Source organism: Ochotona princeps, chromosome 3 (genome assembly GCF_030435755.1).
Source record: "Ochotona princeps isolate mOchPri1 chromosome 3, mOchPri1.hap1, whole genome shotgun sequence".
Classification (NCBI taxonomy): Eukaryota; Metazoa; Chordata; class Mammalia; order Lagomorpha; family Ochotonidae; genus Ochotona; species Ochotona princeps.
The window spans coordinates 6,762,773-6,782,637 of record NC_080834.1 but is presented as its reverse complement, the minus strand read 5'-3'; the positions used below and the strand labels follow the sequence as shown (position 1 = coordinate 6,782,637).

Below are 19,865 nucleotides of genomic sequence, written 5' to 3'. Positions count from 1 at the left end.
TATTATATAAAAGTGTTCATGCTGACAGATTAAGTGAACAAAAAGCATGAGATTCTTTAAAATACAAAGTTGAAGGTTTACACACTCTAAAATAGAGCATGTTTTGATTTCAAAATTAGTGACAGAAAAACATTTACTTTCTGTGCTCAACTGTCCCCAAAACAAAGTAATTGTAATTCTATTGTTATTAGTTACATAGAATGTATTTCTTCATAAAATATAAGTTTCAAAAACTAATCTAGCAGCTTATTTATGGTAACAATCAAGTATCTGTAAAATAAAGCTCTATTGCTATTTTTGGTATTTCTCTCTCTTTTTTAAACAAATGTGGTCAATCTGTGATGGATTTGGAACCCTCATTCAGTTAAATGAGGAATCATTTGATTTCCCTTCTTTTTCAAATCTCCTTTAAAGGAGAAAATGGGAAGATTTTATGATACCTTAAGACAAAACATGTACCTGTTGAAAACCAGAAATTCTACCCATCAGAAAGTTCAAGAAAAATGCTGTGATCTCTTGTAGTGAAGAGTGAATTGAGAGGGTAGACAACTGACTCACTATGGACTCACAGTTATGAAGTCAAAAAGTGTGTTTAGGAAATAAAGTCAGGGGTGAGACTCCTTTTGCTTTAGAATTCCATGGTAGGACCCAGCGCGATAGTGTAGTGGTTAAGGTCCTTGCACGCGCCGGGATCCCATATGGGCACCGGTTCTAATCCCTGCAGCCCTGCTTCCCATCCAGCTCCCTGCTTGTGCCCTGGGAAAGCAGTCGAGGACGGCCCAAAGCCTTGGGACCCTGCACCTGTGTGGGAGACCCAGAAGAGCTCCTGGCCCCTGGCTTTGGATTGGCTTAGCTCCAGTGGTTGTGTCATTGGGGAGTGAACCATCTTTCTCTCTGTCTCTGCTCCTCTGTATATCTGCCTTTCCAATAAAAATAAATAAATCTTAAAAAAAAAAACCTCCATGGTAGCCTGTCATCTCACCCTGAGTGCTCATCACAGCAAACCTCCACCAATCACATTAGCTCCTGGTGGTGAATGATGTCAGTATTATTCTAGAAGACTAAGTACAGCAAAAGCAAGTATAGGCAACCTTCCAGCACCTAAATAACCAATCAGATGCTAGATTCCAATGATAAGCTATAACCACAGTACTTTGCCTCGAGCTTATTTGAGGGCTGGACATCATGGCAAATGAAGACCACGCATCACATTCGCATCAGTTGACCAGTTAGAGAGGGGCTGGGCTTTCCAGACGTAAGGTGCTCCACCAGCGTAGATGAGGCTGGAAGAACTGTTAATCTTACTAATAATTACATTCTACTTTCATTTTGCCCTCTCCCTCCCGTGTGTTTCGCCTCTGCATCTTACTCTCTTCCCCATCCTCCTAGCTCCCCTCCTTCCTCTATTTAAGACTCAGGATTTCTGCTTAAGCAAAGTTATAATTGATCTATATAGTTCCTTTGCTCCTGTAGCTATAAACGATCTTAGCACGAACTTGGGTGTTGTCAGCAGAACACCTTAAGTTAAAATACTAGACAGATAACTTCTCACTGAGCGTTACAGAGAGAGCTAACATCACATAGGGCAAAACAGCAATTTATTATGAAAAAAACATAAGAAATCCCAACAAATGTCTCAACAAAATGGGAGGTAATACTGCTTATTTGTTTCTGCTGAGCTTTTCACAAAGTAAACAGAAGGTCAGTGGTGACCTTGAGAAAAGGCAAGGTAGGGGAAAAGAAAGCATGACCACTGGGGGTGGTCAGTGCGGAAGGGTGTGGGATGGAGACAGAGAAGAAAAGGCCAAAAGTTCTAGGGTCCGTCCTTTACAATTCTGGGAGTAGGCAGATGGCGGGGGGTGAGAATGGAGACACAGTTGGAAGGTGGGCACAAACACCGACCCTAGGAGGCAGTGGGACAGATGTGGGGTCCGCTTGTAGCAGAATCCACAGGGGATGGAGGAGAGTGGTGTCACATCTTCCCACCCAACGTCCCTTGAGCCTTTTTATAAGAGTACAAACTCCATTTTGCTAATCCCATGGCATTAGTCCCATTTAAAAACAAAACAAGCAAACAAACAAATCTTGAATGATCAGGGCCAGCGCTGTGACTCTATAGAATAATCCTCCACCTGTAAGCACCGGCATCCCACAGGGATGCCAGTTCATGTCCTGACTACTCCACTTAAAATCCAACTCCCTGCTTATGGTCTGGGAGTTGGCCCAAGCCCTTCGGTCCCTGTTCCCAGATGTGAGACCCGGAGCAAGCTCCTGGCTTCATTTCCAGCTGTTGTGACCACCTGGGGAGTGTTTCTCCTTCTCTCTGTATATCTGCCTTTCAAATAAAAATGTATAGATAATAATTTAAAAAAAAAGACCTGAATGATCCTTAATAACATCACCTTGAATTTTTAGTTTCAGCATATGAATTTGGGAAAGCACATATAGTTAGACCATAACACTGATAAACACATTTCTGCTAAATCATACTGCCCGGGTTCCCTCTATTATTGTTATTCACAGACTAAAGAGAATTCACCTGTAAAACTTCTGCATTGTTATTAACATAAAAAATCTATATGTTATTTGTGAAGACAACATTTAAAATCGGTACTGTGGCATTGGAATTTAAGGCAGAATAAATGCCAAAGTTTAAAGTTGATTTAAGTGGCCAGCAACTGATCAGCAGTGATTTAATTTGCATCAATGAAGTTACTACACTAGTCCAATAGAAATACTAGGTACATTGTTTGCAATAAATAATGAACATTATTTCCCACAAGGGCTTGAAGCTAAGTACACATATTGAGGAGTTTGAGGATAGAGCTCATGGTAGCATGAAAAGAAAACAACATAGGCATTTGACTCAGTTTTAAGGACCAGGGAATGTTTATTTTTAATGTTAGTTTTATTTTTATTTGAAAGACATAGTTACAGAGAGATACAGAGAGAGATAGAGGTCTCCCATTCCGTGGTTCACTCCCCAAATGGCTACAGTGGCCAGAATTGGTTAGATCTGAAGCCAAGAGCCACATGGGTGAAGAAGCCTAAGGACTTGAGCTGTCATATTTATCTTCTCAGGCCGTAAGTAAGGAGGTGGATTGCAAATGGAGCAGTCAGGATATGAACAGGCAGCTGTATGAGTTGCTGGCACTACAGGCAGAGGTTTAGCCTACTTCATCACGGCCGCAGGTCCAAGAGTCACATGGCATTTCTTAGAACATGTCACCTTTTACAGCATTTATTTCCTTGAAAAGCAAGCGACAGAGATAGATACAGATAGTGGAGAAAGAGAGAGGGAGATGAAGTGGGGAGGAGGGAGAGATCTTCAGTCTGCTAGTTCATTCTCCAAAGTCCCCATGAAGAACGCAGAATCCAGAATTTCATCTGGGTCACCCACATGGTAGACACAGACCTATACGCTTCAGCTGTCACCTGCTGCTTCGCATGATGAGCCGTGACAAGTAGGAAACAAAACAGAGGTGGGATTCAACCCCAGACATTAATAAGGGATGCCCGCATCCTTGGCAGTGGTCTGTTGTGCCACCATGCCTGCCTCAAGGTAAGTGATGTTTACGTAGGAAACGCTATCAGCAAAAGGAGAATAGAGCACACTGAGGCAGGGAACTAACAGGCGGGAGTCACATCAGAGAGCCTTAATTTAGCTCAACCGTAACTAATGTAGCTGTTTTCATTGTAGGAGGAGGGCAAGGGGCTGGAGGAACAGGCCACGGAAGCCCGTAGCTGGCAGTGTCTTGTCTGCCAATTAAGAAGTTCAGTGTGCATACTGAGGACAATAGTAGAGGACTTTAAGAAGAGTAGTAAGTCTAGAAGTTGTAAGTAGAGAAATGGAATTCAGCCTGCTGGAGTGGCCAGATGTCTCCCCAAAATAAAGATGCCCTTGCCCTCTGCCTGTGAGAGTTCACTCCATGCCTCCTGCTAACATGGTTGATGTGCATGGATGAGATCTTCGCCCCAAATTTAACTCTTACTTTAGTTTATTTTTTATATCCTTTAGTGCAAAGATTTTTAAAAGACATTCTAAAAGAAGTACCAATTCTATTTGTTCCCCACCATCATTTGTGTATTTACTTGACTGTGTTTATTGTACAAGGTTGTTTTTCATAAACAGATCATTTTCCCATTTGGAAATAACTTCCTGTATAATGGGAATCTATATCTAATTTGATTATAAATAAGCAGCTAATTGCTTCAGCAACATCTGATTTCCTTCCTGCCTCTAGCAGTAGGAACCCTGTGCAGACAAGCAGGTCTGATCTTGGACCCCCTGCCCTGTTGATTAATGGGTCTGCAGACCAGTGCTCAACATTTGTGTAGAAGCAATTTGATTCAAGTATTTCTTGACAGGATGTTTCCATTGAATATTAGGTTGATTCAGTCCCTGTATTCAATCGCCTTTTATCTATGTGGACAATAGGACAATAAAAGGGCAGCCTGAAGACAGAGAAATCACTTAATATTCTATTCAAAGGGAGTAGCTGCACTTTGTCATATGTCTGGCTAGTTTCAGCTTGGTTTTGTAAGTAAGACGCTTACCTTATAAAAAGAAAGAGCCATGAGAATAAAATTCAAACTAAGAATGTATCACTTTGTCAGAAAATAGGTTAAGTAATCTAACTGTTTAAATTCTATGTAAAATAATTCAGGGTGTACAATGCATAGTTTTATATTTCTTTATCTGAAAGACAGACATACACACAGATCTCCCATTTGCTAACGTACTCCCCAAATGCACACAAAGCTGATCCAGTCTCCTAAATGGTGGCACATTCAACTACTTGACCTATACCCGGGGCTTCCTCCGCAGGAAGTTGAAACACTCCCAAGTTATCCCAGGGTACACATTAGCAGGAAGTTGAAACTGACAGAGGAGGCACATCTTGACACATGATACAGGGAGCTGGTGACTCAACTGTTAACTGTGAGCTCAAACGCTTAGGTTTTTCTCTTTCATTTAAATTTGTTTTTGTTTTACAATTTTAAATTTATTTACGTCCATGAATTACAAAGGCAGAGTGATGGGGAGATGGGAAAAAAAAAGGCGTATCTGTGCTGAGGGAAGTGACGTGTTTTTTGGGCGGAGAGTCACACGTAGATTTATCAGTAGCCTATTGGGGGAAGCTTTTGGAAGAAATTTATGAGAGAATAAAAAAGGAATGAGATGTGTAAAGTACCTCTGCATACACACAGAGATTACACATACCTCAGGCCCCTTTTTACACCTGTTGACTCAAGTCAGAATCAGTGCCGTTGATAACGGGTAGTTTTCCACTATAACTGGAATCTGGGCCTCAGGGATTTACTTCCTGACGGCAGGTGTGTAACAGTTTGCAGTTAGTATTTAGCCAGTTGTTGTGTTGAAGTAAAATTTTGCTGATCTTGGCAGATTTTAGGATAATCCAGACTGGCTTGTAACTCTAACAAGATATATGTCAACATTTTAGGTGCAGAACATTTTTTTTTTGGGGGGGGTGTGTGTGCAGGAAAATCCTCAACACCATGGTGAGGAGTAAAACTAATCTTTGTGACCCACCCAGCGAGGCATGAGCCAATCCATGCCAGCTCTTTCCTGTCAGATTTCAAGTTCTACTTTCTGTTGTTTATTTATTTTAGGTTTTTTTTTTTTTTTTTTAGTTTGTATGATTGTTTGTTAAAGGTCTCCCCAAGAAACTGTTCAACCAATCTGGACAATAAGTAGCTGGACTCTATGCTTGGTATATGTTTGCAATGAAAGAATCTTGATTGAATTTGAACTGTAATACTGCATCAAGGTGGAGGAATCCACCGGGGGGAGGGGAGGGCGAGGGAGGGGGGGATTCCCAGAGCCTATGAAACTGTCACATAATGCAAAATAATTAACAATAATAAAAAAAAAAAACAGTTTGCAGTTAGAACAGTCAGAGCTGCCTGAAATTAAATTGCTATTCCTGTCCCATCTGTTTATCAGTAGTTTCGTTTGACTTGTGGATTGGGTGGCTAGAGACCGGGGCAATCAATTAAGATATATTATTAGAACAGTGAAGCAGAAAAAAAAAAAAAAAAACCTCTTGCATGAAATTTACATCAGCTATGTTCAATTGGCCACTTTACAACCTGACTCAAACAGAAAATATGTGCTCTGGGGACTTGAACTCTCAAAGGACACTTGCTGATTCTTGGCTGTTTTTCCTGTTTTCTCATGCCAGATCACACACTGGCTTCTGGGAGGAAATGTGTCAGACTCGCATCTCAAATTACAACCAAGCTTCTTTGCTGCTCAAAGGAACCCTATGGGCTGGCCGTATTTACTTTCAGGTCTCTGTGTACACTCTTTTGCCAACCGTGTTTTCATACTCATGAAAAAACTGTCCATAAGTAAAAGTTAAGAACTTAAGATAGTTTCTTCTAAACAACAGTCTTTCTTTCTCTCTTTCTTTCTTTCTCTCTTTCTTTCTTTCTTTCTTTCTTTCTTTCTTTCTTTCTTTCTGTCTGTCTCTCTCTCTCTCTTTCTTTCTTTCTCCTCTTTTTATTTATTATTTATTTTTATTGGAAAGGCAGATGTACAGAGAGGAGGAGAGACAGAGAGGAAGATCTTCCATTCGATGATTCACTCCCCAAGTGAGCGCAATGGCCGGTGCTGTGCCAATCCTAAGCCAGGAGCCAGGAAGGTCCTCCAGCTCTCCCACACAGGTGCAAGGTCCCAAGGCTTTGGGTCGTCCTTGACTGTTTTCCCAGGCCACAAGCATGGAGCTGGATGGGAAGCGGGCAGCCAGGATTGAAACTAGCGCTGATATGGGATCCCAGCGCGTGCAAGATGAGGGTTTTAGCAGCTAGGCTAGGCTATCGCAGTGGGACATGTTACCACTATAATATAGTAATGATATAGGGGAACTCAGTTGGGGGGGATTGGGGAGGGGATAAGGGAAATCCCAGAGTCTATGGGATTGCATTATAAAATGATAATAATAAAAAGAAATAAAATTAAAAAATATGTATGTATATCTTTAAAATATCCTGCTCCCCTTCTTGTACCTCAGCCATGTCCCTGCTTTGAATCCTAAGGCTGAGAAGAGCCTTGGATCAATATATCTGGAAGCACTTCCCCATGCAATCATAATGGATACATAGCCATTCTTTCCACATTTTTAGTCAGTTTTTAAATTTAATTATTATTTGATGATACAGTTCCATAGGCTCTTGTATTTCTCATACCTCCTCCTCACATCCTACCCCTTGCTCACACACACTGATTTCCCTATATCATTACAATAGCGTAGTCCTTCAGCAACAGTCGTAAGTCCATCATTTGGGTATTAAAGCATATCCAGACATTGTAGATACGGAAAAAGCAGCATCCTAGTGTCAAGATATATTTAAAAATTTCATTGAGCGCCTGGCACAGTAGCCTAGAGGCTGAAGTCCTCATCTTGCTCATGCTAGGATCCCTTATGGGCCCTAGTTCTAACCCCTGCAGCTCCACTTCCCATCCAGCTCCCTGTTTGTGGACTGGGAAAGCAGTTGAGGATGGCCCAAAGCCATGGGACCCTGCACCTGTGCATGGGAGACCTGAAGAAGCTCCTGGTTCCTGGCTTCATATTGGCGCAACTCCAGCTTAGAGAGTAAATCATCAGATGGAAGATCTTCCTCTCCATCTGTTCTCCTCTATTTTTATCTGATTTTCCAATAAAAATAAATAAAATCTTAAATAAAAGTTTCCTTGGGAGTCCATCTTTGATTTGGAAGTAGAGGCACACACTGCATTGTATCTTCACATCTCAGCATACTAGTCCCTATTGCACAGTACACAGTTACTATACTTCCCTTTCAATGAAAAGCCATAGAACAATATCAACACCAGGAAGAGCAAATTTTAAAATGAATAACCACATAAAGTTTAAAAACATGCTATGGATTGGCCAATGTGTTGCTGAATAAATGAAAAAGAAAATAAGAAATGTTTTTGAAGCAAACAATGCTATTGTGCACTAACCCCTTGTTTTTATATTTTAGGTAACCGAAACTAACTACTGATCTTGCTACCAACGATGATGACCAGATTTTAAGGGCCCATTGTCTTCACCAATCCGTTGATCTTTCTCCTTGAAAGCATCCTGCTAACTTGTGCCTGTTGCTGAAGGACTAGACTGATGCCATCGTATGGGCCAAGCGGTGGTTGTGATGGTAGGGAATGGAAAGCAGCAATAACAATAAACATACGAAAAAGAAATTATAAAATTTGTGACTTCTTCCAGCAGCTTCCATCCGGTGTGTTATATGTTCTGTATCAAGCAGCCCAAGCCTAATTTTCTTCTGGTAGCATCCACTGTATGTCTTTTGTCATTATTATGCTAACACTGGGCACTATGGTGTATCACCTGGCTTTCCCAGCTCTTGCAAAGGAACAACAGAGCACAGATAATTGCTGAAACTGGAGTCTGCCTGGGGAGATAATCAGTAGAGGATCTCATTCCTTCTTTATTCCTTCTACTAAACTTAAGTGAATGGTATTCAAGATTTTCTTATTAAAAATTATGTTCCTGTTAAGAGGTTGTCAGGATCACACCCGATTCCCCCCTCATGCATTGGTATAGTAGTTTTACTATTGTTTAGTGCCACTTTGAATCTGTTGTCTATGAATTACCAGATTTGATCTTGATAGGCTATATTGTACTTTTTCCTCACTCTTTTTATGGTCCTGAAAGGCTTCCCTGCACTCCTTCCCCATTACAGATTAACATAGCGTATTGAGGGTATAGTAGGTTTTACAGTTTTTCGATGTAGCAGGGGGGCACTCCAGGGTGGAGCAGGTGGCAAGGAGAAAGCCTGGATCCCAACCATGAAGACCCCCAGACCTTCACCACAAACTATTAATACGAGCAACAAGGACTATATCCCAACTGCCAAGGAGGCCACAGGGAATTGGATGCCCTCGGAGGCCGAGTACTCTGAGGTCACCCACCCCCAACCGGAGCTTCCGCTGGGGATGGAAGAAGTCCAAACACTACCGTACAGAAACCAACGTCATCGGAAAGACAACCAGAAGCCCTGAGCGGTCCGCAGACACAGAAGAACAATAAACGTCCTTCGGGACCAGGGAGGAGAGCTTTCTCTGGTCCGAGCCTGGCTCCACCTCTGGACCCCCACCCTCCCTTGCAATGACCATCAGGATCGCTCCGAAAACCCCTCATAGCAAACAAACAATCATACAAACTTTAAAAACCTAAAATAAATAGACAAACAACAAAAAGTAGAGCTTGGAATCTGACAGGAAAGAGCTTGCATGGATTTGCTCATGCCTCGCTGGGTGGGACACAAAGATTAGTCACTCTTCACCGTGGTGTTGGGGACTTTCCTGCACACCACCCCCCCCCCAAAAAAAAAATGTTCTGCACCTTAATTGTTGACAAATGTCTTGTTAGAGTTACAAGCCAGTCTAGATTATCCTAAAATCTGCCAAGATCAGTAAAATTATACTTCAACACAACAAATGGCTAAATACTAAAATGAAATAGACATGAGACAGCTGAATGGTACCTTATAGCCATTTTAAGGTATATAGCAGCCGGTCCTGTATACAAACTAAAATTGAAATGTCAAAGAGCAAATCATAGGTTGTGGTTAAGAACTTGTTTTTTGTTTTTTTTTTTTAACATACTGGTTACGCAAAACCATGTCAATTCCATAATATTGCAAATTGCTGTTAATGTTATATTGGGACTCTTAATTGACTGGGATGATATTCTAACAGCTCTAACTTCGGACCACAAATGGTCTCCCCAAGAAACTGTTCAACCCATCTGGACAATAAGTAGCTGGACTCTATGTTTGGTATATGTTTGCAAGGAAAGAATCTTGATTGAATTTGAACTGTAATACGGGGAGGGGCGTGGGGAGGGGTGGGGGGATTCCCAGAGCCTATGAAACTGTCACATAATGCATAATAATTAATAAAAAAAAGTAAAAAAAAAATTATGTTCCTGGGCCCAGCGTGATAGCGTGATGGTTAACGTCTTCACCTTGCATGTGCCGGGATCTCATATAGTTACTGGTTCTAATCCCTGCGGCCCTGCTTCCCATCCATCCCCCTGCTTGTTACTTGGGACAGCAGTTGAGGATGTCCAAATCTTTGGGACCTTGTACCTGCATGGGAGACCCAGAAGAGCTCCTGGCTCCTGGCTTCGGATTAGCACAGGAAGTCACTTGGGGAGTGAAACATTGGATGGAAGATCACCCTCTCTGTCTGTCTTCCTCTCTGTATATCTGCCTTTCCAATAAAAATAAATAAATCTTTAAAAAAATTGTGTTCCTTTTGATAAAGTAAAATTAAAAGTGTGTTGAACTCTATAATGTTGAATTTTATAAAAAAGCATCTGTATCCTACTCGTTCATGGGTAATCTAAATACTGATGATCTCGGATTTCTTGTTGGGGTTTTTCATACCTAAAGTTGCATCTAAGTTAAAATGCAGGATAACTTTGACCTTTCCTTTGTTATAAAATTGGAAGTAAGTATTCACACCCCGATGACTGCTATTATAACTTAACCAGACATTTTTTTTGTGTGTGTGTGTGTGTGTGCATGCGCACGTGTGTCCAATATATGTAATGTCTTTTATGAATATGGGATATGATTAGGCTATAAATTCTGAAAAATCTGGTGCTCCAAGCAATAGAAATACATTTTAGCTAATACTCATTGTATGACTTGATCGTTGTGGAAATGTTATTGAAATGATCACATCCTTAAGGATTGATTCCTTACGGTTCATAAGTGTCCCAAAACATGAAGGAATCCAAGTATTTTGTGTAAATTGTAGAAAACACAGTCTTTTGTACTTCGGATGAACGATCCATGCTGCCAGGTCAGATGGCACCATTCAAGGCCACAGGATCTTTGAGTTCAAGGCCATGGAACTGTGAAGTCTTGCTTAGCTTGCTTATCGCTTTTGTTCTTTTCCTGGTTCATGTCATTATCTTGATTCACTGCACTGATTACAAAACCTCCACATGTGAACTCTGAACTGATACGTTGCTTTCCACTGCAAAAATCCATGCCGTGTTCATCTTCACCCCTCTGAAAGTTATGCTGAAAACCATTAGGCGAAGCATTTTTTCTAGTGGTGATTGAATTCATCTATTCACAGGAAATTAGGTGATGAATAATGCAATTCAATCAAATCATTCAATGTAAATAATTAGCAAAAGCAGGGAATGTCTAATTCTGAAATCCAGGTATGACTAGGATTTAATTTCAGTGACCTGAAATTATTAGCTTTGAATTTTAACAAAGGCTTCCGGGAAGCCTTAACAAAATTTTGTTTACCTTTTATGAAGACAATGAACCCTTTGTAGCTTTTGTAGGATGAGGTAAGTATCCCTCTTTTTATCACGAATGCAACACTGAGTCACATGCCCTCTTAGACAACAGTCCTAGGAAAGAGTGTATGGCTTCCAGATGGCTCCAGCAGGGATCTAACCAGATCAGTGTTTTAAAGAAATAATAGTTGCCCCTTGCTACTGTATGTATCTAATCTAACAGCTTGCTGGTGCAATTGCAAGTTCCGCCTTGTGCAGTTATTTATATCTCTGACATTATTTCAGCTTATGACTTTTTTCCAAAATAGGAGTAGTTATGCATCTGTCCACATATGTATTTATTCTCTCAACAACTCACACATGTTCCAGTTCTTCCTCCAATTTAGGCTTTTTGGAAGTTTATCCGTAACTTGTGAATTCAAAGTTTAATTCACCTTAGTTTCTACTTTATTGAACATAATGACACAGTCCAGAAACTATGTTGGAGAGGATATGTCCACTGATAGAATTTTACAGCTACAGAAATTGAAGTTTAATTTACATATAAAATTTGAGGCAATACTATTGCTAAGTCATTGATAAAGTTCTTGGTATGAACATTATTTCTTATCAATTCCATTAAAATTTTTTTTCTTTACCCATTTGAAAGCGTTACAAAGAGGGAGGAAGAGAGCGAGCTTCCATTCACTGGTTTACTCCTTACAAGACTGTGACAAAGAGTTCTAGTCAGGTGCTTCAGCTGGGTTTCCTGCATGGGTCACAGTGGCCCAGACACATACTCCTTTTCTGCTGCTTTTTCTCCAGGCTGTTAGCAGGGTGCCGGATAAGAATCGGAGCCATCCAGACACAAATCAGCAGCCATAATGAATGCTGGCATCACGGATGGAAGCCAGCCCCAACAATTCTGTCTCCTGAGAGTGTTAGGTAACTTCACGATTATATGAAAAGCCAACAATAGTATATTCTCTTTAGGAACTAAAACAAGTCAATTAGGAGGGCAATTTCAAATGAAGCTTCTGCAACTGCTAGATTTTGCACTTTTCTCAGTATCTGCTCATTTCTTTTCATCATGAATGCTGGCTTTTCACAGCTTATCAGTAATCAGGACCAAGGGAGCACAGGTTTGGAAGATTCACTTGCTCCTGTCTTGCCCCTCTCATGTCCCCCCCCCGCCCCCCGCCCCAAAGGAGGGGTTTGAACATGCAAATCTGGCTAAGGAATTCAGAAGATAGTTGTCAGTTATCTGCTTAGTTCCCTGTCTCCTGCCCCAGAGAGAAGTCAGCTCCTCAGGGACGTGGGCTCTCTCTCATTGAGTACCAACTTTTATTCCATGTTCTTTCCACCTTTCATGCCTCCTGGGTTCCAGTGTCTCCTGAATGACTGGTTCTGTGAGGTGCTAAGCCTCTGTCCCTATTCTCGGAAATACCCCATCAGTACTTTGTTAATATCACAGACAGGAAGAAATCCCATTCTATGCTCACCTCTCTTCACAGGAGTCCAAGTCCCTCTCTAGGCTTGGGGAATGACCTTTGTCCAAGACTGTACTGTACTTGGCTGAAGTTGGGAAAAGTGCTCAGGTGAGCAGGAATCGCATCTGGCATCTCTCATTCCGCTTCCCAGTTCTCAAGTGCTGGCGCACCTGTTTTTCACTTAAATGGTTTTGTTTCCAGGTTTTAGATAGTACAGTTTTTAGCTTCTCCCTTCCCCTGAGCCTGTAATGGAAGATGGTATTCTAATTCACATTCCACCCAGTCTTTTCCTCTTTGTAGATGACCAAGAGGAAGATTTATTAGCAATCCCTCACACAAAGCCCCACGCCAGACACCAGTAGCAGAGGATAACATGCATTACTCTCCAGCCATCTTAGCAGCCATGACAGAATGATTTCGTTGCTATCATGTCCATTGTTCACTGTAGGATCGGGAGACATTTGTTGATGAGTATCTCCATCAGGAAGCAGCCTCCCTCAGCTCTGTCAATTATCTGGTTGGGGATATGTATTTCTTGTCAAACTGTAATCTACTTCTTCTGCCATGCCAAGGCCATGTAAGAATACTGACATTCATTTCCCGGGATACTGGTAAACATTCATAGAACTAACTACATTCAAAGTTCTGAATGGAACATTTATTGTTGTAGCTTTTGGATCTGTCCATTTTAGATTCTTCCTCACCACAGATTTGAGGACTGGATTATGGGCCAGCGAGAAGACCAAGGCTCTTCAAAATGAACCCTAAGGTAGGCGTTTTGCTGATTGGGCGAAGATTTCATAAATCATGCCAATTATCTTACACTATTTGCAGTTCTAAGTGCTGACGGAGTTGGTGTAGGCTGAGGCTCTGCTTGCCTCCAGGCTGTCGACTTCTCACTCTAGACTCGTACAGCAGATGGGCTAGGCATCTCTCTAGGGTCTGTTTTGCATAAGGGGTTCTCACTCATGAATAACTTTCCTCCAAAAGCTGAGCCTGGACGCATCACCTCTGAGGTTAGGATTTCAGCATATGACTGTTTTGTCCTTGTCATTGGGGGAGAATTTGGTCTCTAGTGTTATTCAATCTGCACTTCTTTTCGTTTCTTGGGGAGGCACTCACTTTCCTCTGTGGAATTAGAGAGGACAGCAGTCCTGTCTTTCTTTCTTATCCCAGTATGTTGTCAGTCTTTACACAGAGACACCAACAGAGATGGTCCAGTATTACATGTGCTCCGAAGCCAGATCAGATGCTCCTGTGATGTTCCCTGAAGTTAGGGATCAAGTGGAGTTGAACCATCTGGCTGACTCCTCAGAGTCCCTGCTGGTTTGGGTGTCAAATAATACTGGCCTGATGAAAAATACAAGAAGTGTCTCCTCCTGTTCAATATTTTGGAATATTTTGCACATCAGTGGAGTTTGCTCCTCTTTGAATGCTTTGTGGAATTCATTTTTAAATCCATCAAGTCCCCACTCTCCTTGATGGAAGTCTGTTGTACTGCCCCAATCTCTTCGTTTGTTATAAGATCTTTATCTTTTGACATTTCTTCATGTTTGTAGTGTGAACACTTAGTGCTACAAAATTCTGTTGTAATACTGTTTTTTCTGTAGCCCATGGATTTTCATATGTTGCTTAGTTATTTCAACTAATGAATGTCAAAAAGTTTTGACTTCTTTTTAAAAATTTTCAGCAGCCCATTGATCATTTGGTAGCATGCTCCATGTATTGTGAGTGTTCGATTGTACTTCCTGTTGATTTTTCTCATTTTATTTTATTTTACAATCAGATAATTTCAAAGATTTGTCTTCTCACTCAAATTTTCGTCTGGAAGGGTGATTAATTCTCCTGTTGGCTATTGCTCTATTTAGGTTTTATATGTCTTCATGTGTTCATTTTCACAAATTGCAGGCATAAAATATTTTTTCCATTTCTTTTAGAATTTTTAACTTGTTGGCATTTAGCTATTTGCAAGTACTCCTGCAATTTCTGTGGTGTCAATTATAACGACTCAATTTTTAATATTGATTTTATTAATTTGGTTGTATCTCATTTTATTAATTATTTAGGACACTGGATTGTCAATTATGATTTTTAAACGCAACTCTTAAATATCTTGATCTTTTATTTTTTTCAACTTAAATTGTGCTTATTCTCTAATTTTTATTTTTTTTAACACTGATTAATTTGTGCTCTGATCTGTTCTTGTTTTTCTGGGTCTGACATAACATTGTGTGTTCATTTATTTGGTGTCTTTCCAATTTCTTGGCAGACACCGATTGCTAAAAACTGCTTTTCCTATTTCCCACAGTTTTTGGTATTTTGCGTTGTGTTCTTCATTTGTCTCTAGTAATTCTTTTTGATTATCTTCTTTTCAATTTCTCCCAAGCCTCACTGTTTTTATTCAGGATCATATTATTTAGTTTCCATATTTGTATGTTTTCTAGAGTTTTTGTATTATAATAGCCAGCTTTTATTTCATTGTGGTCAGAAAAGATTTATGGTATACTTTCAGTTGTTTTGTATTTGTTATACTTGTTTTATAGTCTAGGATATGGTTTAGAGACTATTTCATTCATCAGTGAAAGAAATGCTAACTCAGGGTGGCATTGTTGCTCAACAGACTAATCCTGCACTTGCCAGCACCAACATCCCATACGGGTACTCTTTCTAGCCCTAGCTGCTTCACTTTTGATCTAGCTCCCTGCTTATGACCTGGGAAAGCAGTAGAGAATGTCCCAAATTCTTGAAACCCTAGACTCATGTGGGGGGCCTGGAAAAACTCCTGCTTCCTGGCTTTGTATTGGCTCAGTTGTGGGTGTTGTAACCATTTGGGGAGTGACCCAGTAGAGGGAAGAGCTCTCTGTCTTTGTCTCTGTTTCTCCGTCGTTCTCTCCCATCTCCATCTCTATTCCTCTCTATCTCTCCTTCTCTCTGTAAATATGCTTTCCAAATAAAAATGAGCATTTTTTAATGTGTTCTGGGGTTGTGGAATTTAAATTTGTTTTTACATAGTTCATAAAGTGATGAAAACTAAAACACCAGTGTACTATTAAAAAGTGTTTATTTTATTTCACATATTTTATTAGCTGACTGTTCATCTTTCAGATGAATTGCAGGAAACCACAGGCTTTGAAATTTTTATCTCTATGGCTTGAAGAGGTCTACAACAATTGACTTCTGATCAGTTAGTGAAAACTTGGTTTTCTGTTGACCTAAAAAAATCCAGGAACTGAAATCAGCGACATAAGACGACTTCTGTGTTTATGCTAGGATCACATTAGCTCATTTTGAATTATTCAACTATTGCTGAACACCTTCTTATGTATAATTAAAAACTGACTGTAACTGGAATCTTTTTAAGAGTTTTGTTAGATTTTGGAAATGTTATGCTTAACATTGACAATGAGAAGCATCACTTTTGCAGCAGAAAGGAAGGAAGTTTTTTCTTCTTGGGAACTCTAGATTTTAGTTGGGGATGTACGGAGACCATCAAGGACTGCACAGTATAAGGAGTTAGTCAAAAGGAAATGGATTTGGCAATGCGAAGAACATTTGAATGTGAGCACAAAACACGTCTGTTCTCTTTATATTAACAAAAACGTTTTAAATGACAAATTAGTTAGCAGCAATTTTACTTGTTGTGTTCACTGTCATTAACCTGTGTGAAGCAGTTGGAATTTGTAGTAAGGGGAAACAATTGTGACTAGAATATGGAAAAAGTTATTATAAATCAGGGCTATAGAAGGAAGAAGTATGAACCATATTTTCTTTGTTGTTATCTATGCTTCTGCAGTGATAACTAAGTACAAAGAGTCATTTATGCTATCAATGCACTCTAGTTACAGCGGCTGATTAAAGTGAGTTCTCTGACAAAAAGTGTCGCTTCATGCAGAGGACAGATTGTGGTTCTGTTTCAGCTATCTGTCCATGTGGGTGGAATGGGGCTTAGAATCTGTCAGATTACTGGGGCAGTCACAGCAGTATGACACAACCTCACCCTCTCTCCTGCTTGACCACTGCTGAAGCCCATCCTGGAAGCTGTAAATGAAGCCAGCTTTCTTTGTGTTATGTGGCGCATGAAAGTTGAAGTTTTTTTTATCTTGGTTACAATTGGGGGGGCGGGTCTTAGATATCAGTGTTCCTTAGCGATTATCTGCCTCACTAGACTCTCTCCTTAGAGATTTTTAGTAAGTTTCCACCATCATAGACTGAACAACCACTTCACAAGTCTTACTCACACATACAACAATAAGGAAAAGGGAACACCCCATGGGTACGATCTTAAGGTTTTAGAATGTCTGGTTTTAAGACAATGTATTAATATCAATTTTTTTAATTTTTCAGACCTGTTTAAAACATGGAAAAGCAAAGTAAGTAATTTGCGTTGTGTTTCCTGTGCTCCCTGTAGCATACCTCTGTTAACTGCAATTCTCTCCATGCCTGTAAACTGCACTGAGAATAAAAGCCAGAATTCTTACTAAAATCTCCTTCTAGGTGAATTGTTTCTTTCTGCTCTCCTAGTAGCCATTCTTATTTTTCTTACTAATAATGTTCCTCTTTTCTTCTCAAGCATACCAATTTAATACTGCAAGTCAATATTTTGGCATTTGCTTTCCTTCCTTGAACAATTCTCACTATGTGTTCCCATACTTCCTCCTCTTCTTTTCTTCATAACAAAAACTATCTCTAAAATTAATGCCTCTGACACTATTTCAACTGAATTATTTTGCTTCTTTTTCCAGAAATTGAGATTAGATTCCTTCTTAACACTGCCGTGCTAGAATTCTATACTTTGTAGATCATCTATCAATAATAATTCGTTTTGGAGTGGATAAATAACAAAACCCTTGTTTTGGCATTAAGATGAAGTTCGATAAGCTTGATATCTATTCAGACTTTTTTTTAAGATTTATTTATTTTTATTGGAAAGGCAGATATACAGAGAGGAGGAGAGACAGAGAGGAAGATCTTCCATCTGAAGATTCACTCCCCAAGCAGCCACAACGGCTGGAGCCAAGCCAATCCAAAGCCAGGAGCCAGAAGCTCTTTCGGGTCTCCCATGCAGGTGCAGGGTCCAAGGCTTTGGGCCATGCTTGACTGCTTTCCCAGGCCACAAGCAAGGAGCTGGATGGGAAGCAGGGCTGTCAGGATTAGAACTGGTGCCCATATGGGATCCTGGCGCGTGGAAAACGAGGACTTTAACCACTGCACTATCACGCCGAGCCCCAGACTTTTCTTAATGGTGTATTATTTTTTGGTTAGTGTCCCATGTAAATGCATTGCCTGGCTAAAGTATTACATTTTGCATAGCCTTTAGCTCTGTGATATGAGACAACCTTCAAGCAAAGTACTGGATAGATAGACATACAGGTAATGTTGTATATACTTATGTGTGCCTGGAGGAACTGTATAACGAAGACTAGCACACTGGGAAGTGAAGATATGCTGCAGTATATATTGCTACTCCTGTCTAAATGAAGAGCAACTAAATATGTCTTGACAATAGGACTGTCAATTGCTTGACTTTAAATAGTAGATTGATGGAGTTGAGACTGTTGCTGAAAGCCGATAGTTTTCTAATAATCTGGGGAAGCAGTGGGGGGGAGAGGAAGTGGCGAGAGTGGAAGGGGAAATGGAGCTGTGCCGTGAAAAAAGTACTGTAGTGTACAGTGTTTTGAAATCGATTCCCATTAAGGTGAAATTTCTACTTTGCGTACTATAGAAATAAAGCCCTGACAACTTACTGTCATCCAGGATTATAAAGATTACTGTCTATTCTTAAGTTATATTCTCCGTTTTGCCAAGTAAGTGCTAAAAATAATGTTTCCGGTAATATTTCCATCCTTATTTCTCAATTTGCACATCCCCAAGATCGGAAGATGCTAAATGATGAAATCCCATTTTTTAGGTTAGTACCACAATTCGGTTTTTGGAAAAAATATTAAAAGCCTAAATGAGTAAATGATGAATTAAAGTTACAAGAAAATTATTAACTCATAAAATATTTGAAATATGCCACATGAAATGATATTTTTTTACCCATATGCTAGAATTTCACAATGGCAGTATTGCAGTATTTTTGTGAGCATGATTGCTTATTTTTAGGCAACTGCTATGGACATTTACAGATGTTTAGCAGGGTCCTTGGCCTCTATCTACCAAATGCTAGTATCAATCGAGCCAACTCCAACTAGGATGGATGAAAATGTCTCCACACTTTGCCACACATTCTTGAGGAATGAAGTACAACTAATCCCAGTTCTATTTCTGTAGAAGTTATTTGTTAGAAATCCAGAATCATCATTTTTTACCAGGAGCTTTGATCCTATGAATATTGGCACAAAATCTTTATGTTTGATCTTCAACCAAATTCCATCATTCTTTTGCATCGAAGGCATTCCAGAATCTTCTTGTAGGTTCCTGTAGATCATCATATATTTTCCTTTACTCTCTCAGACATTCAGGCATTATTCTTGCATCTGACTTTTCAACAGTAAAGTCTTAGAAGGCTGTGCAACAACTACATTCACAGTCAACCATCTTCAATTAAAAAATGGCAATGAAGCCAAACACATGGCACTGAAAAAAAAAATCTCTGAACGCAAATCAAACAAACAAGCAACACCCCCCCCCCCAACTCAATTTTATAGATTCAGGAATTCCAAGGTGTGAAGTAAGTTTGTACATTGTAGGTTATTCTTGAAAGAATTGGTGATTCTCTTTCCATGTAATTGCAGATTACTTGTTCCTATTTCAGGACCCCAAGGCCATACTAGCTTCTCTCACTCTCACGGTGCCTATTCTGAGCCACACTTCACCTTTTCTGAGACCCAGGATGCAGATCCCCAGAGTGGTTATGAAGATCATATGGTTCCTGGTTCAAAGTTGTCGGCTGCAGCTTGGTCTTCAGAGGCCGAGGGGACGTGTGCAAAACCTCAGGGTTCCCATGCAGAAACTGAAGATGTGGAATCAGATCCCCAAGATGTCTACGAAGAGCACAGGTTTGCTTGCTGGAAGTCTGTAGATCCAGACACGGAGAGCTCGTTCTCAGAGCCCGAGGAGACCCGGGTAGGACCTTGGG

The 19,865-nt window shown here is 40.2% G+C and overlaps 1 long non-coding RNA gene across 1 annotated transcript; it reads left to right on the top strand.

Moving 5' to 3' along the window:
* Window positions 1-13,459: 13,459 nt before the first annotated feature.
* On the top strand, window positions 13,460-19,627 carry LOC131479848 (uncharacterized). The gene is made up of 3 exons (XR_009245138.1): window positions 13,460-13,553; window positions 17,129-17,154; window positions 19,542-19,627. It is a non-coding gene; the product is annotated as an uncharacterized LOC131479848 (long non-coding RNA).
* Window positions 19,628-19,865: the final 238 nt, after the last annotated feature.